The following is a 14,650-nucleotide window of genomic DNA, read 5'->3' on the forward strand; positions in this document are numbered from 1 at the left end:
ATGTCCCTCCCCCTATCCCGCTAGCTCACACAGTGTAGCTCCCGCGAACCGCACAGCACGCCTCACATCTCCTGCACCTCACACATCTCCCTACCGCAACCAGACCGCGAGGCCCCCTACCCCGCTACACCATGCCACCAATGTCCCTCCCCCTATCCCGCTACCTCACACAGTGTAGCTCCCGCGGACCGCACAGCACGCCTCACATCTCCTGCACCTCACACATCTCCCTACCGCAACCGGACCGCGAGGCCGCGGCCTACACTCACACACCATGGCAACGATGTCCCTCCCCCTATCCCGCTACCTCACACAGTGTAGCTCCCGCGAACCGCACAGCACGCCACATCTCCTGCACCTCACACATCTCCCTACCGCAACCGGACCGCGAGGCCGCGGCCTACACTCACACACCATGGCAACGATGTCCCTCCCCCTATCCCGCTACCTCACACAGTGTAGCTCCCGCGGACCGCACAGCACGCCTCATCTCCTGCACCTCACACAGCTCCCTACCGCAACCGGACCGCGAGGCCCCCTACCCCGCTACACCATGCCACCAATGTCCCTCCCCCTATCCCGCTACCTCACACAGTGTATGACAACACCTACCACTGGAAATCAGATGTTCGTCGAAATAAAATTTGTTTTCCTAACTATTTTACTGTCTGTATAATGTACACAACACTCACCCACACAAAACCCCCTCATACACACACACACACACACGCAAACATCCTGTCATTCTATGCCACACACTACACTCAAAAACATGCCATTTTTAACATGTGTATGACCACTCACACACGTCACACACACAACATGCCTCATACACACACACACGCCATCACACACCAGCAACACACACACATGCTCTCACACACACCACACACCATGCCACCGATGTCACTCCCGCTATCCCGCTACCTCACACACTCTACCTCCCGCGGAACAACCAGCACGCCTGACATCTCCTGCACCTCACACATCTCCCTCCGCAACCGGACCGCGACGCCACGGACTACAGTCAAACAGCATGCCACCAATGTCACTCCCGCTACCTCACACACACTGTATGACAACACCTACCACTGAAACTCAGCTGTTCCTTACAATAAAATATGTTTTCCTAACAATTTCACTGTCTGTATAATCTACTATATATTTCTGAAAGCACTGTATGTCTGCGTCCCTAGCGGCAATCTCATTGGTCCCTTGGCCCGCCCGCCCCGCACAACTCTCATTGGGCTCACACACTCACACCACCCCCTTGGCCCGCCCCCCACACCTCTCATTGGACTGAGGCGGAGTGACGGGCCAAAGGTCCAAAAAAAAAAAAAAACACACACATATATATCTCTGTCCTCTCCCCCCCCATCACACTCACCTCCCCCCCTCCCCGGTGCTCACCTCCCTCCCGCTCCACTCCCTCCCCGGCAGGGGAACACGCACCCACCTAAGACGCGCCCAGAAGCCGCTCCACTCCCGCACTCACCTCCCTCCCGCTCTTACCTCCCGCACTCACCTCCCGCTCCACTCCCTCTACACTCCACTCTCTCCCGCTACACACCACTCCCTCCCGCTCCACTCCCGCACTCACCTCCCTTCCACTCACCTCCCTCCCGCTACACACCACTCCCTCCCACTCCATTCCCTCCCCGGTGGGGGAACAGGCAGCCTGCCACGCGGCGCCTAAGATGGCGGACCCCCTTCCTCCCTCGCGCTCCATTCCCTCCCGCTCCACTCCCTCCCCCGCTCCACTCACGTCCCTCCCGCTCCATTCCCTCGCGCTCCATTCCCTCCCGCTCCACTCACCTCCCTCCCGCTCCACTCCGTCCCCGGCGGGGGAACAGGCTGCCACGCGGCGCGTAAGATGGCGGACCCCCTTCCTCCCTCGCGGCGCCGAGTAAGAAGATGGCGGCGGCCGGAAGTACAGGTAGGTGTCGCTCCCCCACCTCCCCCCCACCTGTGGCGCCGCACGAAACTGAGAAAGGGCGCATCACGGGGGGGGGGGTGTGTGTGTGTGTGTGTGTGTGTGTGTGTCACTGCCCCCCCTCCTGTCCACTGCCCCCCCTCCTGTCCACTGCCCCCCCCCTCCTGTCCACTGCCCCCCCTCCTGTCCACAGCCCCCCCTCCTGTCCACAGCCCCCCCCTCCTGTCCACAGCCCCCCCTCCTGTCCACAGCCCCCCCTCCTGTCCACAGCCCCCCCCTCCTGTCCACAGCCCCCCCTCCTGTCCACAGCCCCCCCCTCCTGTCCACAGCCCCCCCCTCCTGTCCACAGCCCCCCCCTCCTGTCCACAGCCCCCCCCTCCTGTCCACTGCCCCCCCCCTCCTGTCCACTGCCCCCCCCCTTCCCACCGCCTCCCCCCCCTTCCCACCCCCTTCCCAGCGCCTTCCCACCCCCTTCCCACCGCCTTCCCACCCCCCTCCCACTGCCACCCCCCCTTCCCACCGCCCCCCCTCCTTCCCACCGCCCCCCCTCCTTCCCACCCCCCCCCCCTCCTTCCCACCCCCTCCCCCTTCCCTCCCCCTTCCCACCGCTTCCCACCACCTCTCCCCTCCCCACCACCTCCCCCCCTTCCCCTCCCCTCCACCCCCCTCCCCTCCACCCCTTTCCCCTCCCACACTTCCACCCCTTCCCCCCCTCCTCTAACCCTTCCCCCCCTCCTCTAACCCTTCCCCCCCCTCCTCTAACCCTTCCCCCCTCCTCCACCCCTTGCCCCCCTCCTCCACCTCCTCCTCCCCTTCCCGCCGCCCTTCGCCTTCCTGCCCGCCTTACCGCCTCCCCACCCCCGCCTCTGCCTTTCACCCGCCCTTACTCCGGCCGCCTCTGCCTTTCACCCACCGCCTCACAGCCGCTGCATGCACTCAACAGACACCCGCCACACTCGACACATACCTGCCGCCACACACACCTGCTGCCTCCCGCCCCTACGCACCGACATCACTGACCCACCGCCTCACACCCTAGCAGGACCCCCACTCACACACAGCACTCACAACCCATGCGCCACCCGCCGCCTCACACCCTAGCAGGACCCCCACTCACAGACAGCACTCACAGCCCACGCGCCACCCGCCGCCTCACACCCTAGCAGGACCCCCACTCACAGACAGCACTCACAACCCACGCGCCACCCGCCGCCTCACACCCTAGCAGGACACCCACTCGCAGACAGCACTCACAACCCACGCGCCACCCGCCGCCTCACACCCTAGCAGGACCCACACTCAGACAGCACTCACAACCCACGTACCACCCGCCGCCTCACACCCTAGCAGGACCCCCACTCGCAGACAGCACTCACAACCCACGCGCCACCTGCCGCCTCACACCCTAGCAGGACACACGCCTCACATTTTTACATCACTTATGGCACCAAAATATACATTGTACTGTGGTGTGGTTACAATAAACCATTTTTATACAACATCGTATTACATTTTCTTCCATCTTTCTTTTCAATATTATTATCCAAACTTTACAACAAAAAGTCACCTATTGTTCCACAATTTATAAATAATACTACCTATTACGCATTTACATCCCGGGCAACGCCGGGTCTCTTAGCTAGTATATATATATATATATATAGTGAATAGATGAGAACAAGGCACTACGTCAGGTAGATAAAGGTGGGTGCAAATCCTATATGAAACAAATAAGCAATACGATAAAGTTTTGAGCGGATATCAGAGGCAGCACTCCACAAGGTTGTCAAAAAAGTTTTGTATTTAGTGTGACATATAAACCAACGTTTCGGTCCTCCACACGGGACCTTTATATAATATATATATATACACAAATGTAAATACAACTGTATGCTCATCTGCATGTCTTAGGCAGGTCTGCAACCCCGCCTTTCAACATTATCACCCAGCACACAGCACTTCCACTGCAGCAAGGGATTCTGGGAAATTACATGGAAATGAGCACACAGTGCCACTTTTTGCTTCAAAAACCATTTTTAACATGGTTCCCTATAGGCTTAAGCTTGCTGCATGGTCACAGCTTTGAGAACAGCCAGGGTTAAGGTGCATACCCATATACACATATACATAAACCATACGATACTGTTTGAAGCACGAGATCAGGAGACAGCACTCTGGTAAGTTTGATCACAAGTTCTTTGTATTGAAAAAAAATTTTGGACACCCTGTCCAGTAAAAAATTAGAGGTAATACTGGACATGGATGTATATTACCTCTCTGGGCGTGTATGTGTATACCGGTATTACCTCTCTGAGTGTGTACGTGTATACCGGTATTACCTCTCTGGGCGTGTATGTGTTTACCGATATTACCTCTCTGAGTGTGTACGTGTATACCGGTATTACCTCTCTGGGCGTGTACGTGTATACCGGTATTACCTCTCTGGGCGTGTATGTGCTTTTCCCTCCTTTGAGGTTCACACAGTCCAGATCTTCTCTCCTCTCCCTGTCCATGTGGCGGTCATCTATCGCCCACTTACCTCTACTCATCCCCCTTCTGCCTTTCTCTCTCACTTTGAATCCTGGCTCTCTTTCTTTCTCTCCTCAGACTCCCCTGTTCTTCTCCTTGGGGACTTCAATTGCCACATTGATGACCCCTCTCTCCCTTGAGCTTCCCGCTTTCTTTCTCTAACCTCTTCTTTTGGCATTCAACAGTGGACTGCAGCCAGCACCCACAAGGATGGCCACTACTTAGACCTGGTTTTCACTAAAAACTTCTCTCTCTCCGATTTCTCCATTTCCCCTTTTCCTCTCTCTGACCATCACCTTATCTTATTCTCTCTATCTCGCTTCTCCCTTTCTCCACCTCCATCTACCCCCCCCCCCCTGGTTCTGTAGAAACCTGCGCTCTATTCACTTACCTGACTTTGAGTCCACTTTACACTCCTCCCTCTCCTCTCTCAGCTCCGCTACAGACCCTGACAACCTGGTCAGGAACTACAACTCTGCCGTGTCCTCCTCTCTTGATCCACATTCCCCGCTTTCTCTCTGCCGCACTCGCCCTTCTAACCCTAGACCCTGGTTAAATTCCCACACGCGCATGCTGCGTTCCTCCACACTCGTTCCTCTGAACGCCTCTGGAGGAAATCTCATACTCTCGCAGACTTCCTTCACTACAAATTTATGCTATCCTGTTTCAACTCTGCCCTCTCGCAAGCTAAACAAGCCTACTTTTCTTCACTAATCAACATGCACAAGTCTAACCCACGCCGACTGTTCTCTGTCTTTGATACTCTACTCAAACCACCCTCAGCTGCCTCTCCTTCCTCCATCTCCGCTCAGGACTTTGCTGACTATTTTAAGGAAAAGGTGGAATCCATACGTCAGAACATCCCCTCTGTTTCTTCCTCCCATCCTACACCACTTCCTAACTCTCCTCCTGCCTTCCTTGACTCTTTTTCCACTGTCTCAGAGGAGGATGTGTCGCTGTTGATCGCCTCTTCTCTCTCTACCACTTTCCCTCTTGACCCTATTCCCTCCCATCTCCTAAAACCTCTTGCTCCTACTATAATCCCTACGCTCACACACATTTTTAACTCCTCCCTCTGCTCTGGAACCTTTCCATCCTCCTTCAAACATGCAACAGTCATACCATTACTCAAAAACAGCAAGCTTGACCCTACCTGTCTTTCTCACTATCGACCTGACTCCCTCCTGCCTTTTGCCTCTAAACTCCTTGAACGTCTTGTATTCCCCTCCTTGCTCCATTTTCTCAACACCTATTCTCTCCTAGACCCTCTACAATCTGGCTTCCGCACTGCTCACTCCACGGAAGCAGCCCTCACTAAAATAACTGATGACCTCCATGCTGCCAAAGACAGCGGTCATTACACTCTGCTCATATTACTCAACCTCTCTGCAGCATTTGCCACCATGGACCACCCTCTTCTCCTTCACATTCTCCATACGCTTGGTATTCGGAACAAAGCTCTATCCTGGATCTCATCCTACCTCTCCCATCGTACTTTCAGTGTCTCTTCTGAAACACCGCCTCCTCCTCTATTGATCTCTCTGTGGGGGTACCCCAGGGCTCTGTCCTGGGACCTCTTCTCTTTTCTCTGTATAATCTCTCTCTAGGTGACCTAATAACATCTTTTGGGTTTCATTTTCCCCTCTATGCTCACGACACACAAATATACTTTACAACACCCGACCTTACACCTGCTGTACAAACCAAAGTTTCTGAATGTCTCTCTGCTATATCATCCTGGATGTCCCTCCGCCGCCTTAAACTCAACATGGCTAAAACAGAGCTGCTCATACTTCCTCCCAAACCTGGCCCTACTACCTCCTTCCACATTACTGTTGGAACTACGATCATTCACCCAGTAGCCCAAGCACGCTGCCTAGGGGTCACACTCAACTCCTCTCTCACATTCGCCCCTCACATTCAAAACATTTCTAAAACCTGTCGCTTTTTCCTCCGCAATATAACAAAGATACGCCCTTTCCTCTGTTGCTCGACTGCTAAAACTCTGACTCAGGCCCTCATTCTCTCCCGTCTTGATTACTGTAACCTCCTGCTGCACCTGTCTCCCCTACAATCTATCCTAAAAGCTGCTGCCAGAATAACTCTACTCTTTCCGAGATCTGTCTCAGCATCTCCCCTCATGAAATCCCTCTCCTGGCTTCTGATCAAATCCCGCATCTCACACTCCATTCTTCTCCTCACTTTTAAAGCTTTGCACTCTTCTGCCCCTCCTTACATCTCAGCCCTAATTTCTCGTTATGCACCATCCAGACTCTTGCGTTCTTCTCAAGGATGTCGTCTTTCTACCCCCTTTGTATCTAAAGCCCTCTCCCAACTTAAACCTTTTTCACTGACTGCCCCACACCTCTGGAATGCCCTTCCCCTCAGTACCCGACTAGCACCCTCTCTCTCCACCTTTAAGACCCACCTTAAGACACACTTGCTTAAAGAAGCATATGAATAGCACTGTGGATATTCTGAACACATGATACATAAAGCTTGGCCCCTGCAGACGCACTTACCAGAACTCCCTTCTACTGTCTCTGTACGTTCTCCCTACCTACCAATTAGACTGTAAGCTCCTCGGGGCAGGGACTCCTCTTCCTTAATGTCTAAAGCACTTATTCCCATGATCTGTTATTTATATTATCTGTTATTTATTTGATTACCACGTGTATTACTGCTGTGAAGCGCTATGTACATTAATGGCGTTATATAAATAAAGACATACAATATAAACAATACAATACCGGTATTACCTCTCTGGGCGTGTATGTGTATACCGGTATTACCTCTCTGGGCGTGTATGTGTATACCGGTATTACCTCTCTGGGCGTGTATGTGTATACCGGTATTACCTCTCTGGGCGTGTATGTGTATACCGGTATTACCTCTATGGGCGTGTATGTGTATACCGGTATTACCTCTCTGGGCGTGTATGTGTATACCGGTATTACCTCTCTGGGCGTGTATGTGTATACCGGTATTACCTCCCTGGGCGTGTATGTGTATACCGGTATTACCTCCCTGGGGGTGTATGTGTATACCGGTATTACCTCTCTGGGCGTGTATGTGTATACCGGTATTACCTCTCTGGGCGTGTATGTGTATACCGGTATTACCTCCCTGGGGGTGTATGTGTATACCGGTATTACCTCCCTGGGGGTGTATGTGTATACCGGTATTACCTCCCTGGGGGTGTATGTGTATACCGGTATTACCTCTCTGGGCGTGTATGTGTATACCGGTATTACCGCTCTGGGCGTGTATGTGTATACCGGTATTACCTCTCTGGGCGTGTATGTGTGTATACCGGTATTACCTCTCTGGGCGTGTATGTATATACCGGTATTACCTCTCTGGGCGTGTATGTGTATACCGGTATTACCTCTCTGGGCGTGTATGTGTATACCGGTATTACCTCTCTGGACATAATAACCTGATCGGCTTGGGGGGGGGGGAGGGCGCGGGATTTCCCCGAGCAGGGACAGAGCATTGATGTTGCTAGGGGGCTGTGTCAGGAGCACTGGGGGGTGGGACCAAGGAGAGGAGGAAACAACATGGAGCAGAGAGAGGTCGAGCACATAGCAGCTTTCACCATTGTGTCCAGTATTTTGGGAGAAGCCGCCTGGCACCCCTAGCTGTGCCATATATATTGACATCACCATAACTTATAAGTGAGTTTCAGGGTGAAAAACTGCATTTATCTGCCTTAGCATGAAATTAGCAGAGTCCGAGGGCCACATCAGGCCCTTCAAGGGCCACCAGTTAAAGAGCACTGGTGTGTTTTATAAACTAGCTGGTTCCATGACAGGGCCCTCTCCTATCCCCTTTACCTAGTTAGGATTACTGCCCCATGAGCGGGATTGGCGGGGAGTCTCTGGAGAGGAGGGTGCCGCCTGCAGCTAAAGTCTAATGAGTGACCCACTATAATTCCCAAATTATCTTTTTATTTGAACAGATCTTCTTTCACGTGGCTCAGCCCGGTGGAAATGGCACGGCTAATGGAAGAGAAAGCAGGTTTTTATTGGAAAAGTGAATATGCTCATGAAATAAATGTTAGTAATAATATTGCTAATAATAAATTGCAGTGCACATACGAAAAGTCCATCAGCATTTAGCTTCTTTCTTTCTTGGTAAATTCCCGAGCTCTGTGCAATATCTGGGAAACTGCTTTAGGCTCCTGGACCTGTTTGATGGGTTTCGATTCTTGCCAAACGGGAAGCACAGAGACCAATGGGCTTTTCCTCCAGGCATCGCGGCATTACTTTATGGCATTTCATGCTTGCAAAAAAAGAAACGATTCCAGAGCCAGAATCAGGCTCGCTGCCACCAGGCACAGGCTCTCTAGTTAATTTTGCCTTATTTGAACCCTGTCAGTGTTAAGGAAGCAGAGAGGTGTTTAGACCACCCCCCTCCCCCTCCCCTCCCCCCCCCTCACCCCTCACAAGTGTATATACCAGGGGTGGTCAACTCCGGCTCTCAATCAAGATGAGCCACTGATTAAGCCACCTGTGCTGAAGCAGGGACTGATTGAGCCACCTGTGCTGAAGCAGGGATATCCTGAAAGCCTGACCTGTTGGTAGCTCTTGAGGACTGGCGTTGGCTACCCCTGGTATATGCACCGTGTTCAGAAAAAAAAGGAACCCCTTTTGAATTTCATCATATCTTATATATTTCTCGCCAAATCCCCATGAAAATGAGGTCTTCTATGTAGATTAACACGATATAAGATATGTAGACAATCAACTGATGTGAACTAAATTGATGTCGCTGTATTTACGCCAACAAGTCCCAGATACGCTGCGGGAGGTTCGTGTTCATTAAACGGGAAATAGGCGTTTTTTCCTTTGTAGCTCGTAAATGTGTTAAACTGCTGTAATCTAATGTGAATCACTAATATTACTATAAAGTTTGAGTTCAAAGTGTGTGTTCAAAATGTCCTCCTGCTGAAACGCGCGCCCGAAGATGAGAACACCGCTGTCTGATTGCAGGATGGACACCGCGCTGATCCTGCTGCTCCCGCTCCTGAATGAATGAGTTTTTCCGTCCTCCCAGCGACCGTCCTTTATCAGGAAACATTTTATGTCAGTGTTTTGGACGCTAATTCTTGCTCCGTCTCCAGCGCTTTATAACGCACTTATCTTCTTCGCTAAACAAACATTGTTTAACTATGCGCTTGATGAGGTCATCGCGCCGTCACCAATTCCAAAGAATATTTATTAGATCATCAAATAATTCTTAAATGTAAAAATGTACTGTGACAGACCTAGAATTGCTCAAATTGTCATGAAAATGGAGTGATTTTTCTGCCAGATATGACGACAAATAAAAGGGGTCCCATTTTTTCTGAACTCAGTGTATAATGAGGTTGTCTTTAAGTAATGTGTAAAGTGCTTTTATTTAGTTAGTTTTGCATGTACTTAGGATAGAATTTACAGGAGTGACAAATAGAGATGGTTTAAAAAAAAATTGTGGCAAACTCGGAATTCGTCACAAAAATGCCATTTTGTTACAGTTAAAAAAAAAAGCCACTCGTTTAAAAAATAAAATAAAAAAACGGAATACTCAAAAAATGTGAAAATTGGCTAGAAGTGAATAAAAAAAATATAGAAAGAGTTCCCACCATAAGCAATAATCAAAAAAAAATGCTAATCTATTTTTCGATAAATTCCCCCATCTCTAGTAGCAAAATGAATTTGGTATTGGGTTGACCAGAAAAAGAGCACAGATGTGTTATTACTTTAATTCCGTGGTGGTAACTCGATCCTCGCCTGCTATTAATGAAAAGCATCACTTGAATCAAACATTAGAATCAGTATTTTTGATTGAAAAATCAGAGACATATGTGTGAATAGTTTACACTTTTTTCCCCCTTAAAAACAACGAGTGGAAGAGATAGGGCAAAAATATTCACTTCCCAATTCCTAGCGAGCAAAGGAGGGCGGGTCGCCCTGCTGGTCCTTTCTTCCATGTAGGAGGGAGTAGGGGGTCTGATACCGTGTATTGGACCAACACTGGTTGGTATGTTACAAGCTTTCCAACCTCTCAGGGTCCTTCATCGGGTATGGCAGAGTATGGCTCTGCCATAAACAATGAAGGACCCTGAGAGGTTGGAAAACTTGTAACATATCATTTGATGTTACAGAAAACCTCTGTCTGGCTTTGGTCACACCGTTGATTCGGCTGCTATTAATAGAGTGGTGGGCTGCATATGGAAACAGTTGGGAAAATGAACTAAGCCCTGCCGTGTCACACAGTGACACCCATCTGTTAATCCTCAAACCTTGGCTTCTTCTGAAATTGTGATAACAATTCAAATTAGGGGCTGAAATAAGCATTTCAATTAAGTGTGATAATGTATGCAAATTAGTGAGCTGTGCTGAAAGCTAAACAAAGTTTAATTGCACAAAGCCTAATTGCATTGCGATGTTTGCTTTCTCTCCATCACAAGCATCCCAACCTTATTCATTTACATACAGCCTGACCTACTTGGTTAACCCTTTGGCTACCACAGGGGGTTAGAGCTTGTATGGAGTTTTTCTCTTTTATATAAGCTACTTTAACATTTCGGTTTTCAAAATTACCTCGTGTCCTTGCGAAATCTTCAAGAAGTGTTGAAAAACAATGGATGTAAAAAAAAAGAAATATCTTGCCTTGATCACGTTGGAGTCAATGTAGGGTGGGTTTTTTTTTTTAGTCGAGATGTGCGAACGTCTTCACAATTTGGTGGTGAAGTTTTTCGCAAATGTTGCTCTAATCTCGCATTTTCCGTGAAATGTAACATTATTTTCGCCCGGCCTGAAGATGAGCGAAATTTAAGTTGAATAAGCAGAATATTGCCACGTTTCTACTGGAATTTAGAGTAAACTGCAGTATACAAAGGGTCATGTGATCATGCGCATGGTCATGTGATCCGTGGGAATGTTCTTTTGCGAAGCTTGCATATGTCCGGGAAAATAAATGGCAAATTTAAACAAAATGTCACACATCTTTATTCTTTCATTAGTTATCCCCTCCAAAATAGCCTTTCGTGAGAAAATGATGCACTGTAGATTATAATATCAGACAAGCATTAGGAATGACGAAGAAGATGTTCTATGGTGGTCACTTTTTAAATGACTATTTTTATTTTGTTATTATTAATAAAAGTTATTAGTATATAGATTCTGCAGCACGGTTCAATAGGATGAATCACAAGAACCAATATCAGCTTACAAGGTATTATCAGCCTAATACATTGGGATGCAGAAGGCTTCAACATTTATACACACAAAATTCCATGAAAATAGCATCAAATGTGACTTTTTCACATGAGATGAATCACCAGCCTTCGTTAAAATACAGATGTGCCAGCAGCCAGTGTATTAACACTAATTGACATAGCGAAGGCTGGTCCACATAACTGGCCAGTTAAAGGTCAACTTAATAATCAATACCACTGCCCTCTGTTTCCAGCAATGAAGTCCATATGTTCCTTCTAACCACCATACATGGGTCGTCCCATAAAAGAATTCCAGGTTATGGAAGCCACTGGAAGGACATGCAGATAAAAGGGACCTCTTTTTAATCTAATTTATCCTTGAGGCTTCAAGGAGCTTTGGAAATTGCGATTGAATCTTTATTATTACCCAGGGCACTGGTGCAAAATGCGGACTTAACAGGAACTTGACCCACCCAGAGTCAGCCAAATGGAAGGCCCACTGCAGAATTATCAGGAATAATCTTCTGTCTGGAAAAAAAAAAAAAAGATGGATTTCTCTCCACTGGGCTCCTAAGCCCTTCCTGCTCGGCCTGTATCACATCGACCACCTTGTTGACATGAGTCTAACACTTAATCCGCGGGAGGAAATCTAACCCTTGGTCTTGTAAAGACGTCCCCAAGAGGGTAACAAAAGTGCAGCTGGGAAAGAGGTGAACCTGAGGAGAACTTCAACCTCGGCTATTGAGAACCATCTCAAACTGCCTGCAGGGATTTAAATAGCACAGGCAGACACCGTAGAGTTTGGATTTGGGGTTTCGACACAAGTCAAACATTCTTTTTAATAAGAGATGTAATTACTCTCTTAATTATGACTCACTGATGTGACAATCCAAGTCCATTAGGGTAACAGTATTTACTACACCCCGATTTGCTTCTGCTGAGCTATTTAGCGGATCAGTGAAGCGTAAAGTTCCTTTTATTGCTTCATAAATACTGCTTGGCTAAACCATTTTTTCACGGGCCTCCCGTTACTGGAGTCTGAGTACTACACTGTGATACCAACATTGAATATTGCAGGTTCAATACAAGATCCACAACGGTAATGCTAATCTTCAGCACGCCCACTCAAATATATGGGAGTAAAGGTGTTCTAAAGGTTAGCACTAATTTTGTGGATCTGCACCATAATGATGTGCAAAGACGTGCAAAGACGTGCACGCATTAGCAAACGTTGCGACTTTCATCCTTTTTGATTCGGTAAGAAAGTTTTCTTCGATCCAACTTCGCTTAACACTAAAAGTCAATGGCTATTGCCAGTGGTCGACAAATCAGCAAAAAATCTACTCGCCGAACCAAAAAATCTACTCGCCACCTAGTAGCACACGTGTGCTGCTTGGGCCAATAGGAGCTCGCCACGATGTTAAATCCACTCGCCCGGGGCGTGCAAATGTATAGGTTTGTCGAACACTGGCTATTGCATGCTCAAATTGTTTCGATTACTGTCGGTTTTGAAATTTGATCGAACTTTAAGAAAAAGAAAGTTAAGTTCCCATAAAAAAAAAAAAAAAAAAAAAACTAATTGCACATTTTCAGCAATTTAAACCGTTTATCTAGAAATGTTGGCGGCAAAAGTTTGATTTAAATTTTTTTAATGGGTTTTGCGAAATTGGTGGAAATGTTGGACAAAACATCAGCGAAGTGAATCTCTGCAGATTGGCAGATCTCTTGCTGGGATAATGTGAGAAACAAATCCATATTCCTATCGTAAGCTGGGCATTGATCATCATATGGTAGTACTTGGAGATATTACTCGACATTTTATGTTTTTGCTTTATATTTATTGAAACCTCCAATTACTAAAAAAAATCAAGACACCAGACTCTCTATTCATTTCTACTCCACTGCATAGTAAGCGCAAACATAATCCATCGTACAATGTATTCCGGTCCTTGTTCATTTCTGGCTTCGTTGTCAGGTATATGTTTGGGAGGTTTCAGCAGTGGTATTCAGACGCTTTGCCTATGATATAAAGGAGCAATCCAGTTAGGGATGCCAGGTGGCTTCTCCAAAAATACTGGACACAATTGTGAAAGGTGCGACACGCTCTAGACACACACACACGCCTGAGACACACCCCTCTCTTTTCCATCCGCTATTTACTCCTCTCCTTGGCCCCACCCTCAGACTTCTTACCCCTCCTCCTGATTGGCTGCATAACTCAGCAGCAGCCAATCAGAATGGAGGAAGTTTCCCAGCCTTCTAGCAGTAGCCCTGCTCTCTACCTGCTCGGGGAAATCCCGCGGCCCCTCAAGCCTGTCAGGTCACTATGTCCAGAAAGGTAATACCAGACACATACACGCCCAGAGAGGTAATAGCGGTATACACATACATTTTTTTTGTTCTGGTATAGCGCTGCTAGTAGCGTTTTACAGAGACATTTTGCAGGCACAGTCCCTGCCCCGTGGAGCTTACAATCTATGTTTTTAGTGCCTGAGGTACGGGGAGATAAAGTGACTTGCCCAAGGTCACAAGGAGCCGACACCGGGAATTGAACCAGGTTCTCCTGCTCCAAACTCAGTGCCAGTCAATGTCTTTACTCACTGAGCCACTCCATCTCCCTATATGTTCAGTATTACCTCTCAATTTACTGGACAATATCCAAATACCAAAACAGTGCGGTTCTAATTTTGTTGTAATAGTTATGAAGCAGGGAGCTCCCGGAGTGCGATAATTTAAGCTTTGCGGACCCTCTGCTTCCCAAGATACATACCCCTCTGTAGGTGCTACCGGGTCATTCCTTGTTCTTAAATCTCCCGCAGCACGTGGGCCAATAGGAAGCTGTGACGGATGACATGGCGGCTTCTTATTGGCCCATGTCTTATGGGAGATTTAACACTCCATTTCTTTTCCCTAGCAGGGGATGGCACAGGGGGCACCTTCAGAGGTAACTATCTTCCAGGAGGTCCCCCGAGCTGAAATGAACG

The sequence above is a fragment of the Ascaphus truei genome, chromosome 19 (genome assembly GCF_040206685.1).
Source record: "Ascaphus truei isolate aAscTru1 chromosome 19, aAscTru1.hap1, whole genome shotgun sequence".
NCBI classification, from domain to species: domain Eukaryota; kingdom Metazoa; phylum Chordata; class Amphibia; order Anura; family Ascaphidae; genus Ascaphus; species Ascaphus truei.